The following is a 26,572-nucleotide window of genomic DNA, read 5'->3' as shown; positions in this document are numbered from 1 at the left end:
AATTAGCATTAAAAACTAAATTTGGAAGCAATGCATCTACAAATGCGTCTATGCCAATGACGAGGACTCCAAAGGATGGGAGTGAGAATGTGCATTTATATGAAGCCATCTCTGCCTGATGTGCACAGAGCTTATACAGACGTCGGATCTGTTAACGTTACTCAAGTGTGCCAGCCATACATATGCACTCCACTGCTGTGATGGATCAAACATGATGCTGCAGGGCAACGGCAATCATGATGCAGTGATTGTCTGGAGCATGGACAGACCGTTGAACATGAACCTGGTGTGTTTCTTCAGAGTGTACACCTAAGTGTACACCGAGCGTACACTGTTACACCTAAGCTCACAGATAAAGATGATGGCTGGCAGAAAAGTGAGCAGCAGGCACTTGCATCATTTGCATATAATGTGCATCATTGCCAAACATTACCATAGCCTCCCAAGCATCCACAAACTTTATCGCTTTCCTTGTGTAAATGGCCAGCTCGCGGATTGATCTTGGGTTCAGGTGGCATTTTCAGCAAACCCACTTTTTGTCGGTGATTTCACTTATCAATCCTTCACGATTGTTACGATAGTGAGCAAAGCAAAGGGTGCAATCTTGATCTTGCAGTTCATGGTACTGTGTCAACGGTTCCAATCTGTGTTGTCTTTATTTCTCCAGGCTGCAGGCAATGACGATAAGGCTGGCACGTATTTGTAATCACAGCCATCCGAGAACATCTGCTGCCAATAGTGGTGTGCCTATAGTTTTTCAGTTTTGCAAGTCCAAAATGTGCACAATATTTCTGGTTACAAATTTGTTATTCTGAGGCGCTACTAAAACAGAGAAATAGTAAAATTTATGTCACTTCGAAATATTTGGTGTTTTGAAATTCACAGTAACAAAATATTTTTACATTTAAACAATAGACTTTATGGCTTTGCTAATTTGAAATTTTTTTAATGTGAGGGTCATAATAAACATTTCACTGTAGACAGATTTAGCCCGACGTTTAGTGTGGTGTAGCACAAGCACACAGCTGCAGAGATGACTGGCCTCCTGGGTAAGCTGCCTTTGCAGCCAGACGCACTGCAAGCCCCCCCTGCACGTGCAGGCTGCGCATGCACCCCCAATACAAGGAGGACAGCACAGATGGTGCAAATGCACCATCTGTGCTTTCATAACTGCCATCGCCAATAATACGAAAAATGTTCCACAACACTTCTTGCAGTGCCACTGCAAGACTGAGCACTCCGACAGTAAGCTTTCTGTTGCATTAAAAAAGAAAACAAGTGCCACAAACTTGGTTATCAGAACCTCTGAAGTATGAAGGCACTTCTCTTCCTTTTCAAAAGAAATGCAGAGTGCTTTTTCATTAGAAAACAGTTTTGCACAGCAGGCTATATCTAGATTAGAGCGGAACAACTGCTCTAACCAGTCATTTTGCTAAACCTGCCGACTGCATAACAAGAGAAGCCTATGCTGCAATGAACTGGGAGATGTGCTCAGCCATGAAAGGTGCGCTTATTCACATGACGATGCACTTGTGGACAGACCACCCACACCACAATATGTAAGAGGTCGCAAAGCTCTTATCTTCCTGGAACATGCTGATTGATATTCCCAGCAGGTTGCAAGTACCAAGTCATTTACAGGAACAAAACGAAACTGCAGTTTTCATGGGGATTTCATTCAATATACAAGTAACAGACTGTTTCATCACATAAGGTGTGCTGAAGAAAAAAAAAAATGTTTTTCTTTCTCTCTCCCCTCCCCCGTACCACAATTTCATACCTGCCAACCTATGAATCTCGAAAGTCAGGAGATTTGAGAGCAGAGGAGGAACGGAGGGGGCCAAAAGGGGAGGCGGGGGAATTATGATGATGACAAAAGAAACAAAATTTTTATTCTTTTTTTCCTGGGCCACACCAACATCTGAACCTGCTCCGAATGGGTGCCAGTACAGTTATTAGACGTCTTACTGCTCATACTGCAACCAATGGTAGCAAGTGTGCATCATAAAGGAACACGCGCTATGTCCAATGACAGTTCCCTTAATATGCTTTGCCGCATAACACAGCTCCACTGCAACAAAGCTCACTTAAGGTTCCAGCCATTAAGCAACCCATATTAGGCGTTGCAGGCAGTGGCAGTGCAGCGGTGGCGTAGAGGCAGAGCATGCGCCTCGCGTGCAAGAGGACTGGGGTTTGAATCCCGCTGCCGCATAATTTTCCACCGGATTAAAAAAAGTCATAAAAATAAAATAAAATAGTATCTGCGTGTTGATAAAATTACATAAACCGACCTGGAGTGCGGCCTGATCCCAGTGGCCATAACCGGTAACACATTCCCTCACCAGAGCAGGATTGGCCATCCTGGTCCAGTACTTGGCCACAACCTCCTATATGAACACAACAATAAAACCCCGGCCCTCAGTCTCCAGGAGCTGTAAAGCAGCAGCAGCAGCTGCTGCGTCGCAGGTCTGACCACGGTGGTGGTCAGACCTGCGACACAGCAGAGGGTGCTAAGAATCCCTGGTTCCGGACAGGCCCGCCATTGGAATCTGAACCTGGCAATGTTTAATGCTAGAACGTTATCTAGTGAGGCGAGTCTAGCAGTGCTATTGCACTAATTAGAGGTCAGTAAATGGAATATAATAAGGCTCAGTGAGGTGAGGAGGACAAAACAGGTATATACAGTGCTCAAAAGCGGGCATGTCCTGTGCTACCAGGGCTTAGCGGAGAGACGAGAGCTAGGAGTCGGATTCCTGATTAATAAACATATAGCTGGTAACATATGGGAATTCTATAGCATTAACAAGAGGGTGGCAGGTCTTGTTGTGAAACTTAATAAGAGGTACAAAATGAAGGTCGTACAGGTCTATGCCCCTACATCCAGTCATAATGACCAGGAAGTCGAAAGCTTCAATGAAGACATGGAATTGGCGATGGGTAAAGTCAAGACAAAATACACTATACTGATGGGCGACTTCAATGCCAGGGTATGCAAGAAAGAGGTTGGAGACAAGTCAGTGGGAGAGTATGGCATAGGTTCTAGGAATAGCAGGGGAGAGTTAATAGAAGAGTTTGCAGACGAGAATGATATGCGGATAATGAATACCTTTTTCCGCAAGCGGGATAGCCGAAAGTGGACGCGGAGGAGCCCGAATGGCGAGACTAGAAATGAAATAGACCTTATACTCTACGCTAATCCTGGCATCATACAAGATGTGGATGTGCTCGGCAAGGTGCGCTGCAGTGACCATAGAAGGGTAAGATGTCGAATTACCATAGACTTGAGGAGGGAACGGAAGAAACTGGTACATAAGAAGCCGATCAATGAGTTAGCGGTAAGAGGGAAAAGAGAGGAATTCGGGATCAACCTACAGAACAGATATTCGGCTTTAACTCAGGAAGAGGACCTTAGTGTTAAAGCAATGAACGACAATCTTACGGGCATCATTAAGGAGTGTGCAATAGAAGTTGGTGGTAACTCCATAAGACAGGATACCAGTAAGCTATCGCAGGAGACGAAATATCTGATCAAGAAACGCCAATGTATGAAAGCCTCTAACCCTACAGCTAGAATAGAACTGGCAGAATAGAACTGGCAGAACTTTCCAAGTTAATCAACAAGAGTAAGACAGCTGACATAAGGAAGTATAATATGGATAGAATTGAACATGCTCTCAGGAACAGAGGAAGCCTAAAAGCAGTGAAAAAGAAACTAGGAATAGGCAAGAATCAGATGCATGCGTTAAGAGACAAAGCCAGCAATATCATTACTGATATGGATGAGATAGTTCAAGTGGCTGAGGAGTCCTATAGAGATTTATACAGTACCAGTGGCACCCACGACAATAATGGTAGAGAGAATAGTCTAGAGGAATTTGAAATACAACAAGTAATGGCGGAAAAAGTAAAGAAAGCCTTGGGAGCTATGCAAAGGGGGAAGGCAGCTAGGGAGGATCAGGTGACAGCAGATTTGTTGAAGGATGGTGGGCAGACTGTTCTAGAGAAACTGGCCACCCTGCATACGCAATGCCTCATAACCTCGAGCGTACCGGAATCTTGGAAGAACGCTAACATAATCCTAATCCATAAGAAAGGGGACGCAAAGGACTTTCAATTATTGACCGATCAGTTTACTGTCCGTTGCTTACAAAGTGTTTACTAAGGTAATCGCAAATAGAATCAGGAACACCTTAGACTTATGTCAACCAAAGGACCAGGCAGGATTTCATAACGGCTACTCAACAATAGACCATATTCACACTATTAATCATGTGTTAGAGAAGTGTGCGGAATATAACCAACCCTTATATATATATATATAGCATTACGGAATCAGGGTTAGACAAGCCGTATGTGAAAATACTGATATTTATAGCGGTCACAGCTACCGTCATAATTAATCCATAAAGAAAGCAACAAAATCCCAATAAAGAAAGGCGTCAGGCAGGGAGATACGATCTCTCCAGTGCTATTCACAGCGTGTTTACAGGAGGTATTCAGAGACCTGGACAGGGAAGAATTGGGGATAAAAGTTAATGGAGAATACCTTAGTAACTTGCGATTAGCTGATGATATTGCCTTGCTTAGTAACTCAGGGGACCGATTGCAATGCATTCTCACTGACCTGGAGAGGCAAAGCGGAAGAGTGCGTCTAAAAATTAATCTGCAGAAAACTAAAGTAATGCTTAACAGTCTCGGAAGAGAACGGCAGTTTACGATAGGCAGCGAGGCACTGGAAGTGGTAAGGGAATACATCTACTCAGGGCAGGTAGTGACCACGGATCCGGATCATGAGACTGAAATAACCAGAAGAATAAGAATGGGCTGGGGTGCGTTTGGCAGGCATTCTCAAACCATGAACAGCAGGTTGCCACTGTCCCTCAAAAGGAAAGTGTATAACAGCTGTGTGTTACCAGTACTCACATATGGGGCATAAACCTGGAGGCTTACGAAAAGGGTTCTGCTGAAATTGAGGACAACGCAACGAGCTATGGAAAGAAGAATGATGGGTGTAACATTAAGGGGTACGAAAAGAGTAGATTGGGTGAGGGAAGAAACGCGACTAAATGACATCTTAGTTGAAATCAAGAAAAAGAAATGGGCATGGGCAGGACATGTAATGAGGAGGGAAGATAACCGATGGTCATTAAGGGTCACGGACTGGATTCCAAGGGAAGGGAAGCGTAGCAGGAGGCGGCAGGAAGTTAGGTGGGCGGATGAGATTAAGAAGTCTGCAGGGGGAATATGGCCACAAGTAGCACAGGACCGGGTTAGTTGGTGAAGTATGGGAGAGGCCTTTGCCCTGCATTGGCGTAACAAGGCTGATGATGATGATTAGGCATTAGCTTCACGTGCACTCCCCAATGTATGACTTGATCTGAAGTAAACCAAGCTAAGTGTACACTGCCTACACACACATGGCTGAGATTTAAAAATAGACTTCGGCTAGCTACCTAGTGCATAATGGCAAGTACAATGCAGCTGTGCTACATAACTTTTATCACAGTTTTTTGGGAGACTCATGGCCATGTTCATACAATCGGAAGGATTGGTCACAATTCAGGAGTCTCCCAAACAATTGGGAGAGTTATGCACACTCATTTTTCCAGTCAACAAGATGCATGGTTAACAAAAATTCAATGCAAAATGATGGGACAAAGAATGAAAAGCACATCATGAGCGCCACACTTTTGTTTCTTTGTCCCTTGTCTTTGCACAGAATTTTTCATAATCATAAATCCAACATTCCAACTGGCCCAAATGGCAGTGTTGTTTCAAGAAGATCCAGCCTACCTTGATTTCACCACACAGCAAGGATACACGAGGGCCATTGCACTGCCCACATCCTGGTTAGGCGTGGTGGTGGTGGTCTGGCACCCCTGCACAAGACAGCAGCAGCTAGTTGTCACAAGAACGTTGCCGTCGGGCCATTCGAACCTTTCCTGTGTACTTTGCAGATTCAGACAATATAAAAAGCAGTTGTTCAGTCGATATAAATTCACAGGTGATGCCCACAGGAAATACTTCTTCTGGGGATCCACAATGCCAGGGCCCACAATGCACCAGAGGTGCACCTGGACAGGGATGGGGACCTTACCACATGGTACACACTTCCCTTCCAGCGGGGAGGCCTCTCTCATGTGAACACAAGCCATAACAATGACAAACAATCGATATCATGCAGTAATAGAAACACAACCTCTGGTGTCATTAGTAGAACACGTCACTGAGCAATGTCAAAACTTCACACTTTGTTTTTGGTGAGCTTTTGCATACTTCAGTCTGTATTGAGCAACTTTTAGCACTTTTCCCCACAATTAAATGATAATAAACAACCAAACTATGTGGACTTCGTGTGGTGTCTTGGTCTTGATGCCTTGGTTGAGAGGCTGAAGTTTTTCCGTTGTGTTTGGCGGCAGAAACTGGAGGGTGATCTGCTTGAATGGCCAGACGACATGATGGGCTGAACAATTGTCAAGAAGAAGACAAACTTTGCAGCTAGACTTCTCCATTTCAGCATCTCATGCCTGTAGCCACTCAACGAAAAAATCTCGTGTCATCCAAGCTTTCTTATTGGACGCATATCGAACCGGGAGGCCTTTCGCATTCTTAAAGCAGCATGGCAACCTGCTCTTTCCGATAACAAATGGCCGTAGTTTGCATGACCCATCCATACTTGCAGCAAGCAAAATCGATACGCACACTTTGCTGTTCTTTCCACCATGGCATGCAGTGCCCTTCAGATGCAGAGTCTTGTTTGGCAGCATTTGCCAAAACAGGGCCGTCTCATCTGCGTTGAATATTTGCGACGGCGGAAAGCTGTCGGAAATATTTGGCCACTCTTAGGACAACCACTTCTCTGTGTGACTTGTGCTAGTCGCCTCGCTTTCGCCCGAAAGGGTCTTTCCGACGATGCTGTAGCGACTCAAATTACTGCTGCCAACCAGTGCCACCAGTGAAGCTTTCTTCTCCGAAGGCCAGAGCAAATCATTTGGCCTTTTCCATGAGCATTGGGCCGTCAACAGGTATGTTCTTGGCACGTGTCTCCAAAAACCAGGCGTACAATGCCTTCTCGACCTTGCATTGGTTGGGACGCGCACACGACACGCTCCAGGGTGACTGGACTGCACTGCCTTCAGCTTAACAATGGCTTTGTTCTTGAGGATCATACTCACGGTGTTGCGAGGAATTCCGAACGCCGTAGCGACCGACGAATTTTTCTCACCAGCCTCCACCCGTCGAATGATGTCCGCCTTTGTTGATAATTCCAAATTATGGCGTTTTTTCTGGGCCATGGATCCGGAACACATGCTAAAAGCGGAAAGAAAAACGCACTGCACCACACCTCAAGCCTTCCCGTTGGCCTCGTGAATAAAAGGAACAAAGCAAATCGAAAGACACACCGCTCCGCGTCTCCGCACTACCACAAGCCCAAGCTGCACTGACCTCGTTCGTCTCGCCACGCCAGCGGTGTCAGCCAATCGAAACACAGGAAGCTGGCGCCTGCGGTCAGTGTGGTTTCTCCCTCCCGCTTCCCTTTCACACCCAATTGCACTCCAAGTGCTCCTTGTCACGTGCCTTTTACCCACACGGCCCTTTCTTAGAGTGCGGGGCAGCGCGCGTGAGATCGCGGGAACATCGCGGAAACATCGCGAGAGCTTCGTGGGGAGAAGCGCACTTGCGGGGGTGGTGTATGGTGGGAGAAGCGCACTTGCCGGGGCGCAGCTCAGCACGGAGTTCGATACATCGATGTGCCGGTGCACAGGAGTTCTATATACGCGAACAATAGCGCTATACTTTTGCATGGGATTCCCAAGGGGATTTTTCAACTGTTCGACATAGGCAATAATTCGATATATACGGGATCTACTGTACATGCGTACTCAAAAGTAGCTTGTTGGTCTGCAAAAGCAAATACTTCTCCAGGAAAAAAGTTGTGGCTTCCATAGTAACAAAGAAACTAAAGTTTACTAAATGGAACCACCCCAGCGACGCTGCATGATCATACTTGCAGTGTTGCGCAGTGTCTCACTCACCACATCTGCAAGCTGTTGTAAAGTCTCAACACTTCTAAACCATAAAAAATGGTGTACTTATTCTATTATCGAATATTAATAGGAACATTCGAATATTTGACTAGTTTCCATGTTGTTTTTATTTAAAGATGCAGGCATGGATACTTCGTGAGCAGGGGGCAACCTTGCACATCGCTGCGACGGAAATCGCGCTGCAGCAAACGCATGTGAAAGCTGTCAGCGAAAATCACTCTGCGACGTACACAGCAGAACGACCTTTCTTCGCCCCAATCGCGCCATGTGAAACAACCTTTATGTGGGTGGGGACGGACTCCAGACATGCTGATGACATTCCCTAGAAACAGAAATTCTTCATAAGCAAAACGATACTTTTCCAGCTTCAAGATGACGACGTCATCCAAGTAGACAAGACAGGTCTGCCACTTCCACCCTGCTAACATCGTGTCCATCACGTGCTGGAACGTTGAAGGCGCCGAGCACAGTCCGAATGGCATGACCTTAAACTCATAGAGGCCGTCCGGCATGATGAAGGCGGTCTTCTCGCGAAGCCTCTCATCGACTTCTATTTGCCAGTAGCCAGTCTTGAGATCCATCGACGAGAAGTATTTAGCGTTGCAGAGCCGATCCAATGCGTTGTCTATCGATGGGAGGGGGTATACGCCCTTCTATGTGATCTTGTTCAGTCAATGACAGTTGACATAGAAATGAAGCGTACCGTCCTTTTTCTTCACCAAGACTACAGGAGATGACCACGGGCTTCTCGACTGCTGGATGATGTCATCGTGCAGCGTTTCATCAACTAGTTGCCATAGCTTCACATTCTCGTGTCAAAACTCAGTAAGGATGAAGTGGTCGAACACACTTTTTGGTTATTACCCAATGCTTTGCAATTGGTGCTTATTGAATTAATGAATGTTTGATGTTTATTGGTGCAAGGGCCAAATAAGACCAAAGAGTGCAATGTTTGTGATAATGAGTTTGCAGCGTAATTATGATTTCTATGAAGTTAGTGTGACGTGGCTGTAAAGGGGCCTTAAAAAGACTCGCTCTATAGTGTGTAAAATCTGTATAATAATATATGGTGATGACATATGACTTGTACTATGAACATTGAGATGCACTTCAGAAGAATGATACGATGTATAAAATATATCTGATTCTAAAAAATTTACTAGAGCACTACTGCCTCCTTAGAACCCTTGAAACACAAGGGCCTGGAGGCATGTGCTATATGAAACAGCTACCACAGCGGCATCCTCTGAAGAGAGGAGGCGCTACGAATGTGTGGGGCTAATAACATGCAACACAACATCTTTCAAAAAACGCAGGACTGCGTTGGTGTCAAAGAGTGGTTCTGGACCGAGTAACATTACAGGATGAAGGGGGATGTGCTGCCGGTATGCTAGGGGAAAATGTTTCTTTCTCTCAGATTTGGCTGCCCGACACTCCAGGAGGACGTGGAGGACGGTCAGCCTCTCCCCACATTTACCACAGGTTGGAGGATCATTTTCAGTGAGTAAAAAGTTATGCGTACCAAATGTGTGTCTTATTCTGAGACAACAGAATAGGACACCTGTTCGCCGTGATGTTGTTGCGGAGGGCCAAGAGCCTAACTGTGGCTTTATCACGTGCAGTTTGTTATTTATTTCTTTGTCCCACATGCGTTGCCAGTGGTTTCGTAGTTTCCTTCTTAAGAAAGGCTTTAGGTCTGTGACAGGGACCAAAGCAGTAGGATTAACAGCAGGAGATGCAATTGATATGGCCATCTGGTCTGCCAGTACGTTACCTTCGATTCCCCTGTGGCCAGGTACCCAGCATATAATGATATGCTGGTTAGATAGATTAGCTTTGCACAGGTCGGAATAGACCTCAGTGAGTACGGGATTTTTACATTTGCAGAGTGACATTAAGGCCTTCACCACACTTAGGGATTCTGTATATATAACGGCTTTTTGGAGTTTTGATTTACTTATATGCTTTACAACCGACCCATAATGCGTAGGCCTCGGCCGTAAAGATACTTGTTTCTGGATGTAGTGCATCAGATTCTGAGAAGGATGGACCGACGGCTGCACAGGACACTGCAGCATGTGACTTGGAAGCGTCTGTGTAGAATTCTGTGCACGAGTGCTTGTACTGAAGTTCTGGGAAATGCATTCTGATTTCGACCTCTGGAGCGTGCTTTGTAATTTCTAGAAAGGACACGTCACATTCTATCACCTGCCACTCCCAAGGGGGTAAGAGCTTGGTTAGGTGCATTAAGTGAAGCTCGAAGAGTGGGACATGCATTTCATCGCTAAGCTCCTTCACACGTAACGAGAAAGGCTGTCTTATAGAAGGACGATTGCGGAAAAGTGTAGCGCACGTCATATCAGTTACGCTATTAAAACATGGATGTTCACGATTAGAGTGCACTTTAAGGAAATAGGCAAAGCAGATGTATGATCTCTGCAGGTGGAGCGACCACTCATTCGATTCGGCATATAAGCTTTCAAATGGGCTTGTTCTGAAAGTGCCAGTGGTTAATCAGATACCTAGATGGTGGGCAGGATCCAGCATATTTAGCACGCTTGGGGTGGCAGAGTTATACACTACGGCACCATAATCCAATCTTGACCAAATTAGGCTCTTGTAGAGATTCATTAGGCATTTCCTGTCGCTACCCCACGTAGTCTGGGATAGAAGTTTCATTATGTTCATTGTTTTTAGATTTTTAGACATTTTTCTTTCAGATATTTGATGTGTGGAATGAAAGTGAGTCTATAGTCAAGTATTATACCTAGGAATTTGTGCTCTTTGTTGACAGGTATTTGTTGTCCGCACAGTCCTAAGTAAGGATCCGGGACCAGGCCTTTCTTTCTTGTAAAAAGAACACAAGAACTTTTGTTAGGATTGATCTTAAATCCATTTTTCTCTGCCCACTTTGACACTTTGTTCAGGAGGCCATGCTGTACCTGTCTCTCGCACACTGCGAGGTTACAGGATTTGAAAGCTATTTGAATATCGTCCACGTAGAGAGAATAAAAGATGGCCGGTGGTAATGAAGCATGACGCATGTTCATCTTCATGATAAAGAGCGTGCAGCTGAGCACGCCTCCTTGGGGTACACCCGTTTCTTGCGTAAAAGGATGTGAAAGTACATTGCAGACTTTAAACCGGAAGGTACGATTGGAGAGATAGCTGTCTATTAGGTTTAGCATATTACCATGGATGCCCATTTCTGACAAGTCTCTTAAGATTCCGTAACGCCACATTGTGTTGTACACCTTCTCCATATCGAGGAATATAGATAAGAAAGACTGTGTACAAATGCGTCCCGGATATTTCCTTCAATACGTACAAGATGATCAGTAGTGGAGCGCCCTTCTCTAAAGCCACATTGATATGGATCAAGCATTTTGCTCAGTTCAAGGAAGTGAATGAGTCGCCGATTAATCATTTTTTCAAATACCTTACAAAAGCAACTTGTGAGGGCTATCGGGCGGTAGCTTGCCACTGAGGAAGGATCTTTGCCTTGTTTCAAAACAGGGACCACAATGGCTTTTTCCCATGCAGTTGGAAGGTATTCTGCAGCCCAAATGGTGTTGAAAAGTGCGAGGAGTGTAACTTGGATGTCATTTTATAAGTTTTTGATCATTTCATACATGATTCTGTCAGATCCCGGTGCGGAGCTCTCGCATGCGCTCAAGGCAGCTCTCAACTCGGCAATACTAAAAGGACAGTTGTAAGGCTCATTCTCTCCACTTTTTCTTGTGAATGGCTTACGTCCTTCAATTTGTTTATATTTGAGAAAAGATTGTGAATAATTGATTGAGCTTGACACGCTCTCAAAATGCTCCCCAAGTGAATCTGCCTGATCTTGCAGGGTATCGCCTTGTGTGTTGGGAGGGACTATGTTTGTCGCCCTCTTATCCTATTAACCCTGTTCCAGACTTTCGCCTCATCTGTGTACGAGTTGATGCCCGATAAAAACTTTTGCCAACTCTCTCTTCTGGCCTGTCGGCGCGTTCTCCTGCCTTGGGACTTTCTTAATGTTAACAAGATTCTCCGCAGTGGGAGAGGCGCATAGCAACCCCCCACGCTTTGTTGTTTTTTACGAGCGATCCTACATTCGTTGTTCCACTACGGGACACGCCGTTTGCATGCCAAGCCATTTACTTCTGATATGCATTTAGATGCGGCATCTATTATGAAGGCTGTAAAAAACTGATGACGTAACGCCAAGTGCATGCCGTGCCACTTCGTCATCATGGGCACTGATATCAGCAGCGGATAATAACTGCTGCCTATAAAAAGTGTGTGCAAAAGAATAGACGCCGATTCCTTGTTCTGCACCAGCCACTGTCGTTTTCTGGAGTACGGCTTCTCGGTTGCCGCACGCTACTACACTGGCGACGAAGATGGGATCAGGACGGCTTGTCACTTGCTTCTTCGATTGCTGCTGAAGACGACTACCACGGGGCCAGCGCTGCAATGGCGAAGGTGGGAAAAATTGATAACTTTGACGAAGGAAGCGATAGCTTCGAGTCCTACTTGGAAAGATTTGAGCTTTACGTCTCGGCAAATGACATAGCTGAAGGCAGGAAACTTGCTGTATTCTTGACGGTAGTGGGTCCTCGAGTGTATGAGGTATTGAAGAACCTGTTGATTCCACATTCCCCATCAAGCAAAACGTATAACGAGGTAACGGCTGTGCTAAAAAGTCACTACAGTCCCAGAAAGGCCGTGATAGCAGAAAGGTGCCGATTTAATCGAAGGATGCAACTTGAGCAAGAGACTGTAGCCGAATTTGTGGTTCAGCTGAAGCACCTGGCCAGAAGTTGCGGGTTTGGGAAATTTCTAGACGAAGCACTTAGAGACCGACTAGTTGCCGGACTACGATGCGCCGATACACAACGTGAGCTGTTTACAGCTGAATAGCTGACATTCGAACAAGCGTGCAAAATCGTGTTAAACCGTGAACTAGCATCCACACAGACTCGGCAAATGGCATTAGAAGAGCACCAAGGCAATTCACAAAGGCATTCCAGATTAGAAGTTGATGTTCTAAAGCATGGCAGTCAAGCTAGGGACCGCTATCGAGTCAAGAATGAGTGCCTAGAGTGTTTCCGTTGCGGTAAATGTCACACGGCGGAAAGCTGCCGGTACCGCAAGTTAAGTGCCATGACTGCGGTGAGCAAGGTCACTTGAGAACAATGCAGACAGCGCCCAGGCAGAACAAAGGCACTGAATGCAATCGATAGCCCGGCAGACGATTCGGACGAAGAGCAAGAAATATACAGTATGACAAATAATAATTCAGCGTACTATGTCACTGTTTGGATGAAAGGACAAACCATAAAGATGCAGATAGACACAGGGGCTTCCGTCACCGTCATGCCTAAGTCGGTTTTTCAGCACAAGTTTCCGCAACTGACTATCATGAGAGCGACTGTTCCTTGAAGGACATATACGGGTGAGCTGGTGCCAGTTGTAGGATCGGTGAACGTGCGAGTCGAGCACGGCAATCAAACTGATATTTTACCTGTGCTGATTGTAGATGACGGGGCAAGAAGGCTGCCATGTCTGCTTGGTCGCAATTGGTTGACAAAGCTCAAATTAAACTGGCAAGAACTTCGAGCTGTAGAGCAAGACGATGCCGTGGATGAGCTAAAGAAAAAATTTGAGGCAGTGTTTTCACCGCGGCTAGGGTCCATAACGGGTTACAAAGCACAAGTTCATTTGAAGCCAAATAGCACGCCAGTATTTTGCAAGGCCCGTCCTGTGCCTTTTGCATTGAAGCAAGCTGTGTCTGATGAACTTGATACCTTAGAACGGACTGGGGTATTGAAAAAAGTCACCAGAAGCGATTGGGCAACCCCGTTAGTGGTAGTACCCAAGGATGGGGGAGAAAAAGTGCGGCTCTGTGGCGACTACAAGGTCACTGTGAACCCTGTGCTTCTGACTGAGCATTACCCTCTTCCGTTGCCAGAAGACTTGTTCGCAACGTTAGCAGGTTCAAGGGTATTCTGTGTGCTTGACCTTGCTACCGCTTACCAGCAAGTAGAACTTGACGAAGCTGCGAAGGCGATTTTAACTGTGAACACACACCAAGGTCTTTACCAATACCAGCGTCTCCCTTATGGCATTGCAAGTGCTCCTGCCATATTCCAGGCGCTCATGGACAGGATTCTCAAAGGCGTCCCTCAAGTAGGGTGTTACATTGATGATGTCATAATTGGGGGTACGAGTGCTGATGACTGTCGGCAAAAGCTGGAAGAGGTGTTAACACGATTACAGGATCACAATGTGACGCTGCGCATGGAAACATGCAAGCTCTTTTGCAGCGAAGTTCGCTACCTGGGCCACAGAATTTCAGCAGCGGTAATCAAGCCATTGGAATCGAAAGTAAGGGCGATAAAGGATGCACCCAAGCCCATGAATGGTACAGAACTTAAGTCTTTTCTTGGAATGGTAACATTCTACGCTAAGTTCCTATCGGACTTGGCAACCGTAGCTGCGCCGCTCTACGAGCTGTTAAAGGAAGGCAAGCTTTGGAACTGGACAAGTAAATGCGCTCTCGCGTTTCAAGAAACTAAGAACTTGCTCACGACCAGTCCGGTACTTGCTTACTATGATCCAAAGCAACCCTTGGCGCTAAGCTGTGATGCGTCGCAGTATGGGCTCGGCGTGGTTCTTTTTCATATACTTCCAAATGGTACAGAAAAACCCATTGCTTTTGCGTCCAGGACCCTATCGCAAGCTGAGCGTAGCTATGCCCAGATCGAGCGAGAAGCGTTGGCGATAATCTTTGCCCTCAAGAAATTTCATCGCTATCTGTATGGGCGGACATTCACGTTGTTCACGGACCATCAACCGCTGATAAGCATCTTAGGGCCACGGAAGCAGGTTCCATCTTTGGCAGCCGCTCGCATGCAACAATGGGCTTTAATCTTGGCTTCTTATCGCTACGACTTGAAATATAGGAAAGGATCTCAAATGCAAGTTGCAGATGCACTGTCCAGACTACCTGTTTTAAGTGGAACCGGTATAGAGGAGACAGATACCCTCGCTGTTTTTGAAACTACGCCACTGACGGCTATGGATGTTGCTAAAGCGACCAAGTATGACGGCACGCTAAGCAAGGTTTACCGATATACACTGGAAGGATGGCCAGCACAAGTCAAAGACGTTGAACTGGTACCGTACTATAGCAGACACGCGGAGCTATCGTTAGAATCTGGATGCGTCACGTGGGGAGGTCGTGTTATTGTGCCAGCAACGTTGCAAGACGCCGTACTGGGACTGTTGCATGCAGAACACCCCGGGGCATCACGCATGAAGCTGCTCGCTCATAGCCTGCTACGGTGGCCAGGGCTAGATGCAGACATAGAAGGAGTGGCAAAAAGGTGCAGCATCTGCCAAGCGATGCAAAACAGTGCTCCTCGTGCACCGCTCAAGCCATGGCCATTCCCCGCCCGATGCTGGCAGCGAGTGCATTTGGATTTTTTTTAATTTGAAAAAACGACATTCCTTTTGTGTGTTGACTCGTTTTCAAAATGGATTGAGGTGTTCCCTATGAGCTCAACTACAGCCGCGAAGACTATCGAGTGTTTGCGGAGTCTATTTGCTTCTTACGGATTCCCCGAACAAGTCATTTCAGATAATGGTCCACAGTTTTCATCGCAGGAGTTCCAGGACTTCCTCGATGCCTGTGGCATCCGGCGCACGTACAGCCCGCCATACCATCCAGAATCCAATGGAGCTGCCGAGAGGATGGTGCAAACCGTTAAGAGGAGCCTCCGCAAGCAGCTGTTGCACGACAAGGGAGGAAACGGCAGACCGCTGCGCGAGAGGCTGGACGACTTCTTGCTGGCATATCGGACAACACCTAGCACAGTAACAGGCAAGTGTCCAGCCAAACTGTTTCTGAAACGAATGCCGCGCACGAGACTGTCCTTGCTAAGGCCCTCATTTCGAGACGACATGCAGAGCAAGCAAGAAGCGGTAAAGCGGCAGCATGACCAACGAAGATCGATTTTCCATTCATTCAGGGCAGGGGACTGCGTATACGTAATGACTGTCAGGCAAGAGAAAGTGTCGTGGACTGAAGGGTGTGTGGTGTGGCCAGTTAGCCCTGTGACCTATCTCATAAAAACACAGAACACAGTCCGCCACGTTCATGTTGACCATTTACGCTCACGCAGTTTCCAGCATGCAGGATCAAACATTGGTGCATAGGCCCCGAGAAGACACGGCACTGAGGACGTTGTGCGTCATCGGGAGGCCCCAACCATGCCCCAGCACGGCAGTACGTCCCCCAGAGGATGCAGTAACGCCGGAACCACCACCACCAGATGGGCAGGAATTACCACTGCCTGCTCCCCACAATGACCATCCTCAGACGCAAGCCGAAGCGCCTTCCGATCCCCTCCACCAGTGCTGCGCCGAAGTCAGCGTGCCAGGGAACCACCAGACCGATATGGGTCTCACGATGTCCGCCACTGAAGATAGTAATGACAACGACGATCTTGGGGGGGAGGAATGTGATGACATAATGCCAAGTCCATGCCGTGCCACTTCGTCATCACGGGCACTGATATCAGCAGCGGATAAGTAACCGCTGCCTATAAAAAGCGTGTGCAAAAGAATAAACGCTGATTCCTTGTTCTGCACCGGCCACTGTCGTTTTCTGGAGTACGACTTCTTGGTTGCCGCACGCTGCTACAAGAACTCTACTGCAGAATCAATTCCTAATGAAGACATGTCAGCCCATGAGATACTAGTAAGAGTTCAAAATTTCTCCCAGTCAGCTGTATCAATCTTCCACCTAGGAGCTTGTGGTGGATATTCATTTTCTTTAGGTGATCTTAGCAGTATGCAGTATGGGGAAGTGGTCACTCCCGTAAGGATTGTTGGTAACTTCCCATTCGAGTTCAGGCAGTATACACGGGGAAACTAGGCTGAGGTCAATTGAAGAAAATGTTCTGTTTGCGAGAGAATAATATGTGGGTGCCTTCTTATTCAGCAGACATGCACTGGAAGAAAAAAGGAACTGTTCAACGAGACAACCTCGCACATCGATACGAGAGTCTCCCCACAGGCTGCTGTGCATTGAAATCGCCAAGAACAAGATAAGGTTCTGGCAGTTGATCTATAAAGGACTGAAAGTCATGTTTGTTAAGTTGGTAATGGGGGGTATGTAAAGCGAGCAAATGGTGATGAGTTTGTTTAGTAGAACAGCACGAACTGCCACTGCTCCAAGGGGCGTTTGTAGCTGCAAACATTGACACGCTATGCCTTTATGAATAACAATGGCAACACTGCCCGATGATGTGAAAGCATCATCGTGATCTCTGCGAAAATTAACATAGTGTAGGAGGAAATTTGTGTGTTTCGATTTTAAGTGTGTTTTTTGTAGACACAGCACTTTTGGATTGTATTTGTGGATGAGTTCTTGTACATCATCAAGGTTTCTAAGAAGACCTCTGACGTTCCATTGAATTATTTGTGTATCCATATTGGAAGTAAATATGTGCTGTGTGTACAGAAACAGAAGTATTATTTACAGAGATTTCATAGATTAGATTACAGAGCTCTGTCGAGGCCCTGTAATCGGGGTCTTGCCCTTTCTGGAGTGTTCGAGGGAGCCTCACCGCTCCTTAGGTGCTTGGCGCGCCGCGAGGATAGGTGTACTGTCCATTGTCTCTTGCGAGGCGCCGGACATATGCTCTTGCGACCGAGAAGTTTTCCGAGAGAGTCCTGCCTCTGAAGGCAAGACGCCTGCGCCCACCAGCCCGGAGGTCGATGGGGCTCCCTGAGGGATTTGGCTGCGCCAGCTGTTGCCAGCGCTGGAAGGGGCCGGGGAGGTTGGGGCAGCCTCGGCTGCGCCCACCTTCGGGGTCGATGGCCCCGTCTGCTGGGTTGGCATAGCAGCGTTAGCTGCAGCCGCCGGGGGAGCGGATGGCGTCACTGCCGCCTCACTGGGTGTGGGTCGGACAGCCACTGGAGACCGTAGTGGCGCTGCCCCCTGACGCGCCACATCGGCAAAGGTTTTCTTTGGCAGGTATGCTAACCGCCTGCGTGCCTCCTTGAAACTTATATTTTCCTTTACTTTTATTGTTACAATTTCCTTTTCTTTTTTCCAGGATGGGCACGACTGCGAGTATGTGGTGTGCTCCCCATCACAGTTTACACAGTGGAGAGCGTTCTTACAAGCTTCAGTGGCGTGTTCATGGGCACTGCATTTCGCAAGTTTGGCAGCCCCGGCAGCTCTGCGAACTGTGGCTGAAACGCTGGCATTTGAAACATCCTAGGGAATTTGGCACATATGGTCTGACAAGGAGCTTGATGTACCCGGCCTCTACAGACTCGGGCAGAATACTTGAACCGAATGCAAGTATTAGGTTAGTTAGTTAGTTAATTCGGGTTTAATGGCGCAAAAGCAACTAAGGCCATGCTGCGCCAGCCACAAGATATTAAGAATTCAAATGTTAAAGCAGTGGAAGGTGCGTTATATTGAGTCTGTGTAAAAAACCGGTTTCTTCTAGAAAGCTGAACAAGTCAGCGAAAGGCACTAGCGGTTCATCTCCGAGTATTGAGGCGGGGTGTAAAGGTATGTGTAAGTTATAAAGGTTCTGTAAAAGCTTTTGCCTCTGTGTTTCAATATTTGGACATGTCATAATAATGTGCATTACGGTGAGTGGTTCATGGCACTTCTCGCAAGTTGGCGGGTTTTCGTTTTGGAGTAGAAAATTGTGTGTCGGGTGTGTATGCCCGATTCGGAGTCTACATAGGATCACCTCATAGAAGCGTTGCTGGTGACAGCACGACTTCCATTCTCTAAGCACGGGTTTTATTGTGTGTAACTTGTTATTTGTGCAAGAGTCCCATTCTAGTTGCCATTTTAATGTCAGGGCCTTACGAATAGCTCGGATACTGTCTTTGTATGGAAGTGTTGTTTGCGTTATACCTTATTGTGCTGCCATGAACGCGCATCTATCTGCAGCTTCATTCCCTGGTATCCAGACATGGCTTGGGACCCAGCAGAATCGTATGGTTCTTCCGTATTCGTTATAAGCCAACATGTTTAGGATGTCACCAAGTAGGGGTTCGGACGCGGAGTTAAGGTTTAGAGCTCTGAGTGCGCTTAACGAATCGGTATATATGATAGTATTCGTCTTCTTGTCACTGGTAATTTTTTTAACTGCCGTCCATATTGCGAAAACTTCGGCAGTAAACACTGAAGAAAAACTATTTATCCGAATGCTATTTTGCCAACTTTTCGCAATTATTCCGACACCTACGTATTCTTGTGTTTTGGAGCCATCGGTGTAAAATTCCGTGTAATGTTTATATTTTTCTTGTATAGCTCGAAACTCTTGTATTATGTGTTCTTGTGGAATGTCTTTTTTCTTTAGATGTGTTAGTGTCCAGTCACATAGCTGTGAAAAGTTGTACCATGGTGGCAATCTTGGTGGCCTTTCAGCAACCTGCAGGGCCTCGTGAGGAACATCATAAGCCTGACAGTATTCTTCGTATCGTAAGATTAGTGGCCGAATCATGTTCGGTTTGCTTGTGTAGTGTATCCTTGATTTGCACTGTGTAACGATGTTGTAGCATATATGTTGTGGTGATGATCGAACTCGTAGTACATAGGAAAGTGTAAGCAGTGCTCTGCGTTGCTGTAAGGACGGCTCATTGCAGTCAACATATAAACTTTGGACAGGCGATGTTCTGTAGGCACCGCTTGCCAGTCGTAGGCCGAGATTATGAACTGGATCGAGTGGCTTGATGTATGACTGCCTAGCTGCACCATAAACTACACTACCGTAGTCGAGGATGCTACGTACGAGGGAACGGTATATACGTAGTAGACAAGTTCGGTCAGATCCCTAGTGCTTGTGTGATAGCACCTTGAGGACATTTAATGCTTTATTTGCTTTAATTTTAGTTGTGTTAATGTGGGCCAGGAAGTTCAGCTTTTTGTCAAACGTTACGCCTAAAAATTTGTAGTCTTCTTTGACCGGCAAGGTTGTACCATGCAATGTGAGAACTGGATTGACGTGTAACCCTCGTTTCTGGGAGAAGAGAACTGTAACAGTTTTGTCTGCTGAAAACCGGAATCCATTTTTATCAGCCCATTGTGTAAGGTTATTTATGGTTATTTGTAGTTGTCTTTCGCAAGTGGGTAGATTTGAGGCGCAGCAAGCCAGTTGCAAATCGTCGACATATATTGAGTGCATCACAGAGGATGGTATGATCTTATTAACAGAGTTCATTTTGATTATGAAGAGTGTCGTGCTCAGAATACAACCCTGTGGAACCTCATTTTCCTGTGTAAATGTGCGTGAAAGTGTTGTGCCGAGACGCACCTGAAATGTTCTATTTGCCATAAAATCAGATAGACAGTTTAGCATTCTGCCACGGACTCCCAAGTCAGCCAGGTCTCTTAAAATTCCATACCTCCACGTGGTATCATACGCTTTCTCCAGATCGAAAAATACTGTGAGACAGTGTTGTTTGTGTAGAAACGCGTTACGTATTTCATGTTCTAGTCGTACGAGGTGGTCAGTTGTCGAGCAGCCCTTTTTGTATCCGCACTGGTGCACGTCTATTAAGTTCCTTGATTCAAGGATGAATGTGAGCCTTATGTTGATGATACTTTCGTAGGATTTGGCTAGACAGCTTGTTAAGGCAATGGGCCTGTAGCTACTTGGGGACGTTGCGGGTTTACCTGATTTCAAAAAAGGCACTATTACTGCATTTTTCCAGTCTGTAGGCATTACTCCAGATTCCCAGATCTTGTTGAAAAATTTAAGAAGTGTTTCTGCTGATGCTTGAGATAGGTGTGCCAACATTGTGTAGTGGACACGGTCAAGACCTGTTGCTGTTTTTTTACCGGTCGAGAGAACCCTGTTCAGTTCTTGCATTGTGAGGACGTTATTATAAGGTTCCTTTGAAGCCCCGGTGGTGGGCAGTCTCTGTTTCTCCGCCGATTCTTTATATTTTAAGAATGAATTTGAATAGTGTGCTGAGCTGGAAATGTTGCAAAAGTGTTCACCTAATAAGTTGGCCTGGTCCTGTAGTGTTGTTTGTGTGCCTGGACATGTAAGTAGTGGTATAGTGTATGATGAGTACTGTCCTCTAAATTTCCTCACCTGGTCCCACATTCGTTTTGATGTGACGGTACTATTGATTGAACCTATGTATTTTCGCCATGATAATTTCTCCGCATTTCTTTGAATAAAATGTGCTTTCGCTTTGGCCTGTTTGAAATATAAAAGGTTGCTATAAGTGGGGTACCTATGTAGGATTCCCCAGGCCTTATTTTGCTTCTTTCTGGCTTCGGTACACTTGTTAGTCCACCAGGGAGTTAGCCTTTTGTGTACAATACCGGATGACTGCGGTATTGCTTTTTCTGCTGCAGAGATTATGACCTGAGTGATTTTTTTGTTAAGTTCGTCAATGTTTTGTTCTTCTGAAAAGACAACTTCCAGTTTCGCGTTTTCCATAAAAAGCGGCCAGTCAGCGAGCTGTAATTTCCACTGGCGTGGCCTAGTGACTAAGGTTGGAGGTGATGATAAATATTTGATGATTGCGGGCAAGTTATCACTGCCATAAGACTTGTCGAGGGTTTCCCATATAAGATCATTAAAAAGAGATGGTGAGCAAAAAGCTAAATCTATACAACTAAAAGTGCGGGAAGTCGGTGAAAAGTATGTCGGTGCACCTGAATTTAAAAGGCAGGTATCATTTGACAGAATAAAACCCTCAACCATTTGCCCTCTTTGGTCAGTTTTGATACTGCCCCAAAGAGTACCGTGAGCATTAAAATCCCCCACTAAAACAAATGGCTCCGGTAATTGACCTGTTATATTTTCTAAGTCTTTAGTGGTAAAATAGGTGTGGGGTGGGATATACAGCGAGCAAATGGTGATGGTTTTGTGAGTTATAATAGTGACAGCAACGGCTTCTATGTGACTGGTAATGGGAACTTCTCTAGCTGCAATACCGCCCTGCACAACAATGGCTACTCCACCCGAAAGCCGGTTCATCTGAGTACGGTCTCGCCGTACAACAGTGAAACCTTTTAAGATATGTTTGTGTTTTTCGCCTAGGTTTGTTTCCTGTAAGCATAAGGCCACAGGAGAGAAGTTAAATAACAGGTCTTTAATGTCATTTAAGTTATGTAAAAGACCTCTACAGTTACAGTGAATAATAAAAGCCATTATGGAATTGAAGGGTAAAAAATGGCGTTAACAGTTCAATAGGAGATAGGAAAGATGTTAGGTGACGTAGGTCTCAAGAAGTGTGATACAAAGGAGCGATAACCTTCAGGTTATCGCCTTCTTATTTTGCGTGGTTATTGGGATCTTGTCCCTCTTACCGCGCTCAAGAGAGCGCTTGTCGTTCGGTGTCAATGACACCGGTGCTCTTGTGTCGATCTCCATCGCTCTTTCTGAAGCGCTGGAAGACCGAGAGTTGGGCGCCGAGACACGTGCCTCGGGCCTTGGGGTTCGCTTTATCTTAGGGCCCTGCGGGACTGGTGTTTGCAGGGCCTTGGAAGAGGATGGAGCAGCGTCGGCTGCTTCCATCACGGGGGCGGGAGGAGTCACTGCAGCACCACTGCGCGTGGGCTCGGAGGACTCCGGAGGCCTCTGTGACGCTGCCCCCGACTGCGTCACATCGGCGTAACTTCTTCGCGGAAGGTATGATAGCCGCTTTCTGGCTTCAAAGAACGAAATTTTTTCTTTTACCGTTAGAGCAATGACTTCTTTTTCTTTTTTCCAGCAAGGGCAGGACCGTGAATAAGCTGGGTGATAAGCTGGGAGCAGGGAGCTCGTTGGAGCTGCATTTAGCGCAAGTTGTTTGTCCTCGGCATGCATGTGAAGCATGTCCGAACCTTTGGCACTTAAAACATCGTCTAGGGTTCGGGATATATGCTCTGACATTGACTTTAACATAACCTGCATCGAGTGAAGTAGGCATTTCGCTTGTTCCAAAGGTGAGTATAACATGTTTGGTGGGGATTTCTTGGTTGTTTCTGCGGATTACTATTCTTTGTACTTTTGTCACATTTTGTTCTTGGAAACCCTCAAGGAGTTCCTCATCGCTCAATCCAATAAAGTCTTCTTCATAAATCACTCCCCGGCTTGTGTTCAGTGTTCTATGTGGTGAAATCGTCACTGTGGCGTCGCCAATACCGGTAAGGTCAGTGAGCTTCTCTGCTTGGTCTTTATCATTCAGTTCTAGGAGGAGGTCCCCGCTAGACATTTTGGAGGCTTTGTACGTCGGTCCGATTTTTTCTTTGAGGCATTTGGCTACAAGGAATGGTGAGAGTTTTCTTACTGGCATGTTGCTTTCGCTGTGTACTACATAGAACTTGGGGAAGGATGGAGCGTTGCTCCGAAAGGAGAAATGGAATGGTACTTCGGTGCGGCATCTTTTCAGACGTCGATCATAGACGACAGAGGTTTGTGCTGCCATAGAAAATGAGTATGTTCGGCAACAGCGCCGACCGCCCACCACGGAGCCCAACGAGGGGACGCGGCAGATCTTGTGTACAAGCCTGCACGACGCCAGCCGTACGCCGTCGCTATAACCAAATATGGTGTACCCAAGGTAGGATAGCCACACAAGGTTAACCCTTGCCGCCGTGGAGAAAGGAAGTAAATGGAAGAAAGAAGAAGACAGGAAAGGTCAAAAAGTGAGAGATAAAGACGAAGATTTGAGGTGAGAGAGATAGGAAAGGGCGACTGCCGATTTCCCCCGGGTGGGTCAGTCCGGGGGTGCCGTCTACGTGAAGCAGAGGCCAAAGAGGTGTGTTGCCTCCGCCGGGGGGCCTTAAAGGTCCAAACACCCGGCATCGGCTCAACCCCCAGGATCCCCCTTTCCCCGGACATGGCTAAGCCGCGCACGGCTACACGCGGGAGGGTCCAACCCTCGTGTGCTCGGGTACGTGGTGTCGCAACACACCAAACACCTGCTGACGCAGACGCCCCTGCGGGGCAAGTATTAGGTGTTTCGTTTGAATTTCTTTACCATCCCTTCTTATCTTAATTCTTCTGACATTGACAACATTCTGCTCACTGAAGCCCTCCAAGAGCTCAGCCTCTGTCAGCTGGAGCAAATCATCATCCGAGCCGCGGGTGGTGTTCAGAGTGCGGTGCGGAGTTACTGTCAATAGAACATCCCCAAATGACCCTAGACTGGGCAATTTTTCAGATTGTTTCTGATCATGCAGCTCTAAGAGGAGATCACCACTTGCCATCCTTGATACCTTGTAGCCTGGACCAAGGACATCAGTTAGGGACTTAGAAACTAGAAAAGGGGAGGTATTTCGTACTTGCTTATCGGATTTTTCTGAGTGGATAACATGATATCGCGGAAAGTTCAGCATTTGACGTCCAAAGAACTGGAACACATCTTCGGTGCGCCCTCTTTTTTGAGGGCGATCAGGAAGTGGAGGAAAGGAACTTGTCATAGAAAAATGTAGTTTTCGGCAATAACACCAGCCACCCACCATGGAGCCCTACGAGGGGACGCTACAGGAGCTGTAAAACAGGTCCTGGAAACGCCAGCTGTACGTCATCACTATAACCAAATATGAAATAACCCAGGTTGGCTATTCACACAAGGTTAACCCTTACTGCCTGGAAACTTCGAAGTAAAGGGAAGCTAGGAAAAGACAAGAAAGATGGAAAGTGAGAAAAAGACGAAGGTTGGAGGGAGAGAAAGACAGGAAAAGGCAACTACCGATTCCCCCAGGTGGGTCAGTCCGGGGGTGCCGTCTACGTGAAGCCGAGGCCAAAGGGTTGTGTTGCTGCCGCCGAGGGTCCAAACGAAGGTCCAAACACCCGGCATTGGCTCAACCCCCAGGATCCCCTTTTCTCCGGACATGGCTAAGCCGCGCACGGTTAGACGTGGGAGAGTCCAACCCTCATGTGCTCGGGTACGTGGTGTCGCAACACACCAAACGCCTGCTGACGCAGACGCCCCTGCGGGGTGCTTGTTGAATCCTCAATCACGTGGAAAAGCAGTCTGTATCATCAGAGAAGACTTTCAAGCTACTTTTGCTTACTCATGGGGAGGCTTGGATTTATTTCGAAGCCTGGTTCAGGAACTAAGGTCGTCGAGGTAGCTGTGGCATAATCCGAGAGGACAAACACATTGCTGGTTTCCACCATTTCCTTGATGCATGCGATCGTTGTGCCCTTGTTGATGTGCTTGGGCTGAAGTTTGTGAGCATCACTTTCACTTTTCTTCCACGCAGTCGAGCAATCCCTCTTGCGATGCAAATTTCATGGTTGCGCAGTAGACATTGGTCACCCTTGATGATGCCTTTTACGTCTGCAGGTGTTTTGGTGACGACGGAAATGACAATGCTGGAGAGAGGCGGGATGCTCATGTGATCTTCGAGCACACTCAAGGCATGGGAACTACGAGAGCTCTCCGGCACTATTGCATGATCTTCAGATAGCGTTATCGACTTTGACTTCAGGTCGAAGATTGCGCCATGTTGGTTCAGGAAGTCCATGCCGAGAATTGCATCTCGTGAACATTGTGGGAAGAGAACGAAGGTGGCAGGGTAGGTTTAGTCATGAGCGGTAATTCTTGCTGTCCAGATTCCGGCGGTGTTATTAGGTGTCCTCCAGCTGTCCAGATTTGAGGGCCTTCCCAAGCAGTCTCAACTTTCTTCAACCGTGCGGAAATGGGTCCACTCATGATGGAGTAGCTGGCTTCTGTATCCACTAAGGCAGCAACTGTGTGTCCATTGAGAAGCATGCCGAGGTCGGTGGTTTTTTGCCTTGTGTTGCAGTTTGGTCTTGGCGTCGGATCACGGCTGTGTCGTGCTGACCTGCAGCTGGAATGTCGCGTCATCAGGTCTTCTTTTATCTGCGTATTCTTTGCTTTTAGGCTTCGTTAGGATGGTGATGTGTCGTGGCTACGTCATTGAGCTATATCTTGAAGTGTTGTCGCCAGCGGTGGAAGATCTTGGACATTTCTACGTACAGCAACCGCGCCTCCACCGGTTCCTGCTTTAAGTTTTCCGGATATGGGCTTGTGGACCAATCCTGGGCTGGGCCAGCATATGGTCAGCAGTGCGGCGACCATACACTGGCAGGCTTGTCAGAGGAGAATGACTCCTTCTCAACCAGTTAGTTTGGAAGTTAGGCTAGGTGATCTTGGCCTCGCCTTTGTACGAGAGGTCTTGGAAATTGGCAGTGACTGTTCCCCAGAGGCAAGTGAGCCCATCTCCATGGGCTTGGACGGAATACTGTACGAGTTGGAAGCCGGAGGACAAAGTGGTTGATCCTTCCGGAACAAGTTCTGTGAGACTTTCGAAGTTCCAAGCAGTGGCACATTTGTTCAGAGCAGCTGCTGGCTGCTCATGGGCATCCGGGGGACAGGCTCGGATCAGCAACGCTGTATTGACATCTTGTCGAAACCAGATGCCGCGCCACCTCCCTAGCAAGCTGCAATGGTGTAGTTCGTGCCTAAGAAGTGTGCATGTCTTTTACACATTTCAGGAAAACATATTTTCGTGAACGTTT

The 26,572-nt window shown here is 46.8% G+C and overlaps 1 protein-coding gene across 14 annotated transcripts in view; it reads right to left on the bottom strand.

The window, feature by feature from the left end:
• The window catches only part of LOC142580133 (uncharacterized), a 128,376-nt gene that overhangs the window by 59,400 nt on the left and 42,404 nt on the right, over positions 1-26,572 (bottom strand). For 12 of the 14 annotated variants that reach the window (XR_012827577.1, XM_075690955.1, XM_075690954.1 and 9 more), the window contains one exon: positions 5,794-5,879. The exons of the other annotated variants lie outside the window; for them this stretch is intronic. The gene's annotated coding sequence lies outside the window, so the exon portion shown is untranslated. The remainder of the gene's footprint in view (positions 1-5,793; positions 5,880-26,572) is intronic. 14 annotated transcript variants of the gene reach the window in all.

The sequence above is a fragment of the Dermacentor variabilis genome, chromosome 4 (genome assembly GCF_050947875.1).
Source record: "Dermacentor variabilis isolate Ectoservices chromosome 4, ASM5094787v1, whole genome shotgun sequence".
Taxonomy (NCBI): Eukaryota; Metazoa; Arthropoda; class Arachnida; order Ixodida; family Ixodidae; genus Dermacentor; species Dermacentor variabilis.
Note: the sequence above shows the minus strand (reverse complement) of the source record. Positions and strands in the feature narration are given on the sequence as shown.